We start from the raw sequence: 11,107 nt of genomic DNA on the forward strand, positions 1-11,107 counted from the left end.
CTCCAATACTTTGGCCACCTGATGCGAAGAGCTGACTCAGAAGACCCTGATGCTGGGAAAAATTGAAAGCAGGAGGAGAAGGGGATAACAGAGGATGAGATGGTTGGATGGCATCTCCCGACTCAATGGACATGAGTTTGGGTAAACTCCAGGAGTTGGTGATGGACAGGGAGGCCTGCCGTGTTGCAGTCCATGGGGTCGCAAAGAGTCGGACACGACTGAGTGACTGAACTGAGCTGAAATGATAGCCTGTTGTTTCTCCTACTCCTGCCTTGGAATGAACTAATATGTCTCATCCTTAACAAGATTATTAGTAACATCAATATTGGAAATAAAATGTTAAAAAATCAAGTTCCAGAAACAGTTTTGAGCATAATGAAATCTGAATTGTGTTTATGTGTGTGTGTTTTAAAAAATTCACCCACAATTCATGTTGAAGAGTGTAGAAATAAGTATACCTTTAAAGAACAATAAATACCCCAATTAGCTTAAGAAATATCTATCAATAAGCAGCAATTTCCTCAAAAATATAATATTCCATTGATTTAAAAATTCCCTATATGTCTTCCCTGACCATAGCCTTTTTCTCCTTAACAAGAGTTAGCCACTAAATTGAATTTTGGTTTAATTATCCACTAACTCATTTGTTTTCACATGTGTTTTTAGATGCTTTTAATTTTTTATTTCACTTTTTTGGGGATTTTGTTTATTTAAAGATTAGAGCAGTTTTTGGTTCATAGCAAAACTGAGGGGAAGGTACACAGATTTCTCATATACCTGCTGACCTCACACATGCACAGCCTTCCCCATTCTCAGCATCCCCCAACAGAATGTGACGGTTGTTACAACCGATGAACCTACACTGACACATCATAACCCCCCCAGATCCGTAGCTTGCTTCAGGGCTCACTCTTGGCATTGTGCATTCTGTAGGTTTGGGCAAATGTATGACGGGCCTCCACATACAGAGTATTTTCACTGGCCTGTAAATCTGTTCTCCGCCTGTTTATTCCTCCAACCGTACCCCCACTGCCAACCCCGGCAACCACTGTTCTTTCTCTCTGCAGAGTCTTGCCTTTTCTGGAATTCCATGCAATTGGCATTTTACAGTGTGTAGTCTTTGCAGACTGGCTTCTTTCACTTAGTGACACACATTTCTTTCCTTCATGTCTTTTTATGTCTTGATAGTGTATTTCTTTTTAGAGTTGATGAATAATATCCTGCTGTCTAGATGGACCGTAGTTTATCCTTTCGCTACTAAAAGCATCTTGGTCACTTAACAAGTTTTGGCAATAAAGCTGCTATAAACGTCTGTGGGCAGCTTTCTATGCATGTGGGAGTTTTCAAATCGTTCGGGTAAATACCCAGAGTGCAGTTGCTGAGTCACAGCATAAGCGTAGATTTAGTTTTCTAAGAGACCTCCACACCGCCTTCCAGTGCGGCTGCACCGTTTTGCGTTCCCAGCAGCAACGAGTGAGAGCCCTGGCGCTGCACGCCCTCGCCAGCTCTGGGCGTTGCCAGTGTTGCGGATCCTGGTCGTAGATTCTAATAAGTGTGTAGTGGTTCCTTACTGCTTTAGTTTGCATTTCCTAGATGGCATGTGACATGGGGCACCTTTTCCTATGCTTATTTGCCATCTGTGTATTTTCTTTGGAGAAGTGTCTGTTAAGGTCTTTGGCACATTTTGGATTGAGTTGTTTGTTTTCTTATTATTGAGTTTTAACAGTTCTTCATATTTTGGGGAAACAGTTGTTTATCAGATGTACCTTTTATTTATACTTTCTCCTCCAGGATATTTCAGATGTACCTTTAGAAAATACACTCTACAAGTCTGTGACATGTCTTCTCATTTCCTTGAAAGCATCTTTTGCAGAGCAGATGGTTTTAATTTTAACAAAGTCTAACATTGATTATTTCTTTCATGGGTCATGATGTTGCATATAAACAGTCGTCACCATACCCAGGGCCATCTAGGTTTTCTCCCATGTCATCTTTTAGGGTTTTTCTAGTTTTGCATTCTACATCTAGATATGTGATCTATTTTGAGTTAAATTTTTTTGAAGGGTGTGCAGATTCTTTTTCTTTTTTTACCAGTGGATGTCCAGCTGTTGCAGCATCGTTTGTTGAAAAGACCAGCTTTGCTCCTTTGCCACCTTTGTTAAAAATCAGTTGACCACACTTTTCGGATCTTTTTCTGTGCTCACTATTTTGTTCCGTTGATTTTGTTTTTCCTTTTCTTTCTTCCCATTCTTCTTTCCTTCCTTTCTTTTTCTTTCTTTCATTTTAACAGCTGTATTAAAGTTGTATAATTAGTGTGCATTAAGCTACATATATTTAAGTTGAACAATTTGATGACTTTTGACATATGCTAGTGGAGGTGATGGAATTCCAGTTGAGCTTTTTCAAATCCTGAAAGATGATGCTGTAAAAGTGCTGCACTCAATATGCCAGCAAATCTGGGAAGCTCAGCAGTGGCCACAGGACTGGAAAAGGTCAGTTTTCATTCCAATCCCAAAGAAAGGCAATGCCAAAGTGTGCTCAAACTACTACACAATTGCACTCATCTCACACGCTAGTAAAGTAACGCTCAAAATTCTCCAAGCCAGGCTTCAGCAATACGTGAACCATGAACTTCCTGAGGTTTAAGCTGGTTTTAGAAAAGGCAGAGGAACCAGAGATCAAATTGCCAACATCCACTGGATCATGGAAAAAGCAAGAGATTTCCAGAAAAACATCTATTTCTGCTTTATTGATTATGCCAGAGCCTTTGACTGTGTGGATCACAATAAACTGTGGACAATTCTTCAAGAGATGGGAATACCAGACCACCTGATCTGCCTCTTGAGAAACCTATATGCAGGTCAGGAAGCAACAGTTAGAACTGGACACGGAACAACAAACTGGTTCCAAATAGGAAAGGAGTACGTCAAGGCTGTATATTGTCACCCTGCTTATTTAACTTATATGCAGAGTACATCATGAGAAATGCTGGACTGGAAGAAACACAAGCTGGAATCAAGATTGCTGGGAGAAATACCAATAACCTCAGATATGCAGATGACACCACCCTTATGGCAGAAAGTGAAGAGGAGCTCAAAAGCCTCTTGATGAAAGTGAAAGTGGAGTGAAAAAGTTGGCTTAAAGCTCAACATTCAGAAAACGAAGATCATGGCATCCGGTCCCATCACTTCATGGGAAATAGATGGGGATACAGTGGAAACAGTGGCTGACTTTATTTTTTTGGGCTCCAAAATCACCGCAGATGGTGACTGCAGCCATAAAATTAAAAGACGCTTACTCCTTGGAAGGAAAGTTATGACCAACCTAGATAGCATATTCAAAAGCAGAGACATTACTTTGCCAACAAAGGTCCGTCTAGTCAAGGCTATGGTTTTTCCTGTGGTCATGTATGGATGTGAGAGTTGGATTGTGAAGAAGGCTGAGCACCAAAGAATTGATGCTTTTGAACTGTGGTGTTGGAGGAGACTCTTGAGAGTCCCTTGGACTGCAAGGAGATCCAACCCGTCCATTCTGAAGGAGATCAGCCCTGGGATTTCTTTGGAACGAATGATGGTAAAACTGAAACTCCAGTACTTTGGCCACCTCATGCGAAGAGTTGACTCATTGGAAAAGACTCTGATGCTGGGAGGGATTGGGGGCAGGAGGAGAAGGGGACGACAGAGGATGAGATGGCTGGATGGCATCGCTGATTCGATGGACGTGAGTCTGAGTGAACTCCGGGAGTTGGTGATGGACAGGGAGGCCTGGCGTGCTGCGATTCATGGGGTCACAAAGAGTCGGATACGACTGAGCGACTGAACTGAACTGAACTGACATACGCACAAACATACACGCCCCCGCCCCCATCACAGCAATCAAGACAAGTAGCATTGCCATCACCTCTTTGTAACTCGCTCCCCACTCACCCCCAACTATCACTACAGATTTGTTTTACACTTTCTAGAATTCTATGTAATGGGATTATACAGAGTATCCTTTCACATCTGGCTTCTGTCAGCATGGTTATTTTTAGATGTGTCCATGTTGTTGCGTGTATCTGTATTTCTTCCTTTTTGTTGCTGTGTTGTATTCCATAATATAAGGCTTCCCAGGGGGCTTAGTGGTAAAGAATCCACCTGCCAGTGTAGGAGGTGCAGGTTTGATGACTGGGTCGGGAAGAGTCCCTGAAGGAGGGCATGGCAACCCACTCCATTATTCTTGCCTGGAGACTCACTCCATGGACAGAGGAGCCTGGTCGGCTACAGTCCATGGGGTCGTGAAAGAGTCAAGACACAAATTAGTGTCTAAACAATTCCATGATATAAATCTACCACAATTTGTTTATCCATTCTTCTGTTGATGGATACTTGGATGGTTTCCAGTCTGAGGCTATTACAATAAAGCTGCTGTGAACATCTGTATACAAGTCTTTGTATGGACTACGCTTTTATTTCTTTTCTGTGAACACCTGGGATCAGCTGGGGCCTATGATAGGTTCGTTTTAAATTTGTAAGGAAGCTTCGAGACTGTTTTCCAGAAACACACACGTAAGGCAGCGTCACGATGTCTCCTGTCACGTGTCCTACTACGTCATTTAAAGTTTCTTATAAACTTAAATGTGAGCGTTTGCTTCACCTGTGCTTCTGATTGCCTGGAGACAATTTCTTTCCTTTCTCTGCTTACCGTTTTATTTTTTTGCAACAGTTTTATTTTCATTATTATTTAGAATTGGCTGTGCTGAGTCTTCTGCGCTCAACAGGCTTCTCTCCAGTCGTGGCGAGCTAGGGCGTCCTCTCATTGTGCACAGGCCTCTTGTGGAGCTCGGGCTTGAAGGTGTGTGGGCTTCAGTGGTTCAGTAGTGTGATGTGCGGGCTTAGTAGTTCAGTAGCGTGACACACAAGCTCAGTGGTTCAGTAGTGTGACGTGCGGGCTCAGTGGTTCATTAGTGTGACACGTCGGCTCAGTAGTTCAGTAGTGTGACACTCGGGCTTGGTGGTTCAGTAGTGTGACATGTGGGCTCATTGGTTCAGTAGTTCAATAGTGTGATGCACGGGCTCAGTAGTTTAATAGTGTGATGCACGGGCTCAGTTACTGGGGTCCAGCCCTGGTTGGATCCAGGGATTCCCTCAGGATGATGGCGTTGGCGATTTAAAGGAATAGCGTCAGTGGAGAGAATCAGAGCTCTAATTATAATTGGTTTACGTGGGAAATCAATATAACCCGTGACACCAGGTTTGCACTAACCACAGAGGCCACAGGCGCTCTCTCGAATCGCGGAAGGTACCCCACCTTAGGCACCTTCTCGAGTGGGTCTTAGAAGCCCAGGCAAGTAAGTGGTCTCAGCAGACCCCCACGCTCCAATTACTTTGGCCTGAAGAAACAGTAGAGACAAAAGGAGAGAAAAGGAGACGAGAAAGAACGACACGGGGAGACCGAGCTTAGTGAGCAGGGTCCGTAGCTTTATTTTCAACAGGGGCTTTTGTACCCCAAGTAGCACATAGAAGATAATAGGGGATGCAAAGTCATGCAAGGTTAGCAGACCTTAATCATTATCGAAACCAGGCGTTCTTTCAGACACCAAGGCTTTAGGTGATTTACATCATCTTCTGGTCAGGAGTTGGAAAAGGAAATGGCAACCCACTCCAGTACTCTTGCCTGGAAAATCCCATGGGTGGAGGAGCCTGGTGGGCTGCAGTCCATAGGGTCGTGAAGAGTCGGACACGAATGAGCGACTTCACTTTCACTTTTCACTTTCATGCATTGGAGAAGGAAATGGCACCCCACTCCAGTGTTCTTGCCTGGAGAATCCCAGGGACAGGGGAGCCTGGTGGGCTGCCATCTATGGGGTCGTGCAGAAGCAACTTAGCAGCAGCAGCTGGTCAGGAAACCTGCTAACATTTTTCTTCTGATAAGAGTTAGTCAACCAGAAAAACTTATTTTCTCTAAAGGTGACTTTATTCTTAAAGTTTAGTACCACTCCCCGAAAGCAGTAGACAGAGTTGGATTCCTATAGGGCAGGAGTCTCGTGGGGGTAATTAAGGGAAGAATTTATTAGCTTAGGGGTCTACGGTTATTATTAACATTAAAGCTTCTACTTATATTTCTTATATATCAGCTATATTAATCAATACACTCCCAGGAACACAGTGGGTGAGAAATATGGAAACTTGGCAGCAGGTATTAACTCAAAAGAAATCTTCTATCAGTTCTATTTTAACAATTTCTAACTCCCCGGGAGGCTCTGCATTGTTAGAATAACTTAAGTCTCCTGTGCCTCACATGGTTGGGAGGCCGTAAACAATCACATGCGTAGCTGTAAGAGTCCGGGAACCTGTTAGGCAGGTTAGAAAGCTCTCTGAGGGGATCACAATTGGAACACAGCTTATTATACCCTGGAGACTTATTAACTAGAGCTCTAAGTTGCTTTTCTTACAGATAAAAGTGGTTGGGGATAGCCCCTCGTGACTGTCAGAGGAGTTGGTGAAAGTCATGAAGCAGTAAAACAGACAGGCTCAGGTTTTGGGATAGACGCTTAGGCACGTCCAGAGGGGCACCCCTCAAGTTCTGGCTCGCCTTGCCCACCAGAACTCTCCCACATGACCTTGTCATGGGTGGGGACTCCCCTGCTGGCTCCCGGCACTCAGTAGTTCAGTAGTGTGACGCACAGGCTCAGTATACAATAGTGTGACGCACAGGCTCAGTATACAATAGTGTGATGCGCGGGCTCAGTGGTTCAGTAGTGTGCTCCATGGCATGTGGGAACTTCTCTGATCAGGGATGGAACCCACGTCTCCTACACTGGCAGGCAGGTTCTTTACCCCTGAGCCACCAGAGAAGCCCAGCAGTTTTGTTTTAAATCAACTTTTTTGAAGTGTAATTTGCATACAATGAGATCTACCTATTTTAGGTGAACAGATCGAGCTTTGGCAAACGTAGGTCCCCCTGAAAGCACTAACCAGGTATAGAGCATTTCTGTCCTCCCCAAACACCCCTGCCCCTCCCCCAGGTGACCACTGACCTGACTGGTCACTGTGATTGTGACTCTGTAAGCACTGGAAGTTCGTGTAAATGAAATCGAGCAGTCTGCTTACGTGGACGGCATCGTGTTTATGAGAGTCATCTTGTCCCTACATGTTTCAGTGGTTCATTCTTCTTTCCCCCCGCTAATTAGTATTTCGTTGTGTGGAGGCACCACGCTTTGTCTGCTCACCCATTGTTGATGGATAGCTGGGCTGTTTCCAGTTTATGGATGGTTATGAATGATGCTCTGTCAACATTCATGTGAAGGTTTTGTGTGGATATGTATTTTCATTCTCTTGGGGAAATGCCTAGAAATGGAATTTCTGTTCATATGCTAAGTATCTGTGTAACGTTTTATAAGAAACTTCCAAGCTGTTCCTCAAGATAGTTGTATTATTTGCATCCCCACTAGCAACATCTGGAGAAAGCAATGGCACCCTACTCCAGTACTCTTGCCTGGCAAATCCCATGGACGGAGGAGCCTGGTGGGCTGCCGCTCTGGGGTCGCACAGAGTCTGACGTGACTGAAGCGACTTAGCAGCAGCAGCAGCAGCAGCATCTGTGAGTGCCACAACATTAGGTATTGTCAGTGTTCTTAATTTTACCCAGTGTCACGCATAGCAGTTTTTAAAAGCTCCTCGAGATACATATACTTTTCTGTATATAATAAATCAGTAAAAAATTAAGAAAAAGGGACTTCCCTGATGGTCCAGTGGTTAAGACTCTGCACTTCTGGTGCAGGGGGCCTGGGTTTGATCCCTAGTTGGGGATCTAAGACCCCACATGCTGTTCAGTGAGGCAAAAACAATGAAAAAAAAGTTAAAAAAAACAACTCCCTAAATGATTATAATGTGCAGCCAAGGTTGAAAACTGCCAAGCCAGACTAGATAGGTTCCAAATGTTTAAATAAGGGCAGGTATTTTCACTTGCGCATTCACGGTTCTCTTTCCCCATTCATCCCCTCATTCACCCCAGGAGAGCTCTGTCAGCTCTTTACTGAGCATGGAGAATACAGACGCAGCACAGCCCTCCTGCCTGACCTCAAGATGTTTGGTGTCAAGCATTTTCTTTTTTCTCATGGTCACATGTTATGACCACAGCCATTTCAGAGTTCGGTTTTTTGCTGATGCTGGACCTTTGCAGCTCCGGCCTACGTTCAGTCTGGTGGTGGTGAGGGAGGCAGGGGGTGCTTCGCAGTGTCGAGGTGTTGCTTTGTTGCTTTTGTGCTTTTCCTTCCCTGCCTTCTTAGACACTGGTACTTTCTTATGTACGTATTTAACTTTGGGGACCATGTTTTGTGGGGTTCTTTTTTTTTTCCACACTGCTCAGCATGGGGGATCCTAGTTCCATGACCAGGGATCAAACCCATACCCCCCGCAGTGGAAGCGTGCAGTCCCAACCACTGGAGCAAAGTCTTTAAATGATGATGTGGCAGGGGGTTGAACAATAAATAAAAAACGGACATATTTTATCCCTGGTAATCACACCAGTGCCTGCACGCAGCATCATGGCTGGTTTCTGATCTTTGTTTTTTATTTCTCTCCTTTTTTTTAATATAGAAAAAAATGCACAGAATATTCTTAGAAAAATAAGACAAATTGGCATAATATTATAACATTGTCACCAAAACCTAGTAAAGAATATAGTAGGTGGGTGAAGGTAAGATGCATATAAACCGAGCAAAGCTCACATGTTAAAGTTGTGTCATAATAGTAAAATATTCTCTTATTTGATATTAAACTTAACACTATAAAAAGATTTTGAAGTGATGCAGCAAGGTCTGCCTCCCTGGAACTGTTAGAATGAGTTATAAAACTAAAGCAGAGTCTATGCAGAATTGTTTTATCTTCTAGGGTCGAGGTCAGTTTAAGGATTGTAAAATTGCCCATAACTTGCAAAACAGATTCTGCACAGAGAAACTAATAGAAAATAGATTCCATTTTCCTTTTCCTTGTGGCCTGAGTGGTTCCAGAGACCCCAGAAGCCTTGATGCAAAATAGCTGGTGAAAAAATCCTGACAAAGAATAGAAATTTATTAGTCTAGCTTTGGATTTAAAGAAATCTCATCTCTAACATGGCTAAGTGTTCATCAAGAAGGTATTCTCCAGAGCAATCTCAAGCCAATTTCACCCCTTGACTGATATTCTATACAATGGAATTAAACCATTTTCAATACTTGCTGCGTTTATTTCATTGAAATTTCTTTTCATTGCACTTGTTCTTTTTTTTTTCCAGACATGGAAAATTCCATTCTTTTAAAAATATTTTTACTGAAGTACAGTTGATTCACAATGTTGTTAGATTCAAAAATATAGCAAAGTAGTTCAGCTGTGCACATATGTATCTATTCAGGTTCTTTCCCATTATAGGTTATTACCCAGTGTTGAGGTAATACACTACGTTACACAGTAGATCCTTCTTGGATCTTTTTCCTATGTGTATCGGTTTTTACACAAGTTGAACACATTATCAGTTTTTTCCAGCTTTATTAACTGACACATTTTGTATACATTTAGGTTGTACAACATGGTTTTTTTAAGTATACATAATGTTTGAAGTGATTACCATAATCAAGTTCATTAGCACATCCATCATAGTTACTTTGTGTGTGCGTGTGTGTGGTAAGATATATTCTCTCAGCATAGTTCAGACATATAGGACAGTATCATTAACTCTAGTCATCATGGTATACATTAGATCTCCAGAACCTACTCATCTTAAAACTGAGAATCTCCCCCATTCCCTCTGATCCCCAACCCCTGGCAACTCCCAGTCTCCCCTCTGGTACTATGAGTTTGACTTTACTAGGTCCCGAATCTGAGATGGCACAGTATTTGTCTTCCTGTGCCTGGCTTCTTTAACTTGGCATAATGTCCTCTAGGTTTGTTCATATTGGCGCAAACGGTAGACTTTTCTCCTTTTTTATCCTTGAATAATCCCCAGTGAGTGTGCATATGTGCACATGCCCCGCGTGGTTTATTCATTCGTCCGTCAGGGCACGCCTAGGTTGTCTCCGTATCTTGTATTATAAATAAGGCTGCAGTGAACATGGGGTTGCAGGTGTGTTTAAGATCGCTGTTTCATTTCAAAAAGTGAAATTGTGGGCTCACATGGAAGATCTACTTTCAGTTTTTGAGGAGCCCCTGTGCCATTTTCCATTAGTGGTTGCACCAACGTACATTCCCAGCAAGAGTGCACCAGGGTTCCCTTTGCCCCACAGCTTCACCAACGTGTGTTATCTCTTGTGTCTTTGAGAATAGATTAGTTTCTTGAACCACATCAGTTTTTCCTCATTTAGTTTCAACCATTGTGATGTTTGTTTTGCTTTTCCAAAACCAAATTTCCCCGAGGTCAAATCTCGTGTATCTAAGTTTCGTCAAGAAAATGTAACCCTTCTGTCCAGTTTTAGTCAATAGCGTATTTTTGCCATGCACAGCTTCATTTGTTTTCAGTTTTATTTTGTGTTGATTATTTCTACCGGTGGTAACAATTAGAAGTTAAACGAAAATTGGTTGTATTTATTTCCTACATAATCAGTGAAATTGGGGCCATTTAGTAAGAGATAAGGGTGCACAGAAAGAGAGGAAGGGCTATACTTGTGCATGCGTGACTAAACTCTCAGTTACTGGATCAAAAACGCAGAGTTCAGTGGGATTGCTGGGTCATATGGTAGTTCTAAACTTATATTTTTCCAGAAAAAGCCTTCGTTCAGAAAGGTGATGCACCCCAATATTCACTGCAGCACTATTTACAATAGCCAAGACATGGAAACAACGTAAATGTTCATCGACAGATGAACGGATAAAGAAGATGAGGTACATACACAAGGGAATATTGCCCAGCCACAAAGAGTGGAGTGATGCCATTTGCAGCAACATGGGTACACCTGGAGATGGTCATGCTGAGTGAAGTAAACCGGACAAAGACGAACAGAGGACATCACTTGCACGTGGAACCTTAGAAAGGTACAAAGGAACTGATGTACAAAACAGAAATAGAGCCACAGATGTAGAGAGCAAACTTACGATTACCAGGCGGAAAGATGAGGGAGAGATAAATCAGGAGGTTGGAATTGACATATACGCAC

The 11,107-nt window shown here is 42.8% G+C and overlaps 1 non-coding gene across 1 annotated transcript; it reads left to right on the forward strand.

Annotated features, from left to right (window-relative positions):
• Window positions 1-7,718: 7,718 nt before the first annotated feature.
• TRNAR-UCU (transfer RNA arginine (anticodon UCU)) lies at window positions 7,719-7,791 on the forward strand. Its single transcript has one exon. It is a non-coding gene; the product is annotated as a tRNA-Arg (tRNA).
• Window positions 7,792-11,107: the final 3,316 nt, after the last annotated feature.

Source organism: Bos grunniens, chromosome 1 (assembly GCF_055505025.1).
Source record: "Bos grunniens cultivar Pamir isolate PY7600 chromosome 1, Bosgru_T2T1.0, whole genome shotgun sequence".
Lineage (NCBI taxonomy): Eukaryota > Metazoa > Chordata > Mammalia > Artiodactyla > Bovidae > Bos > Bos grunniens.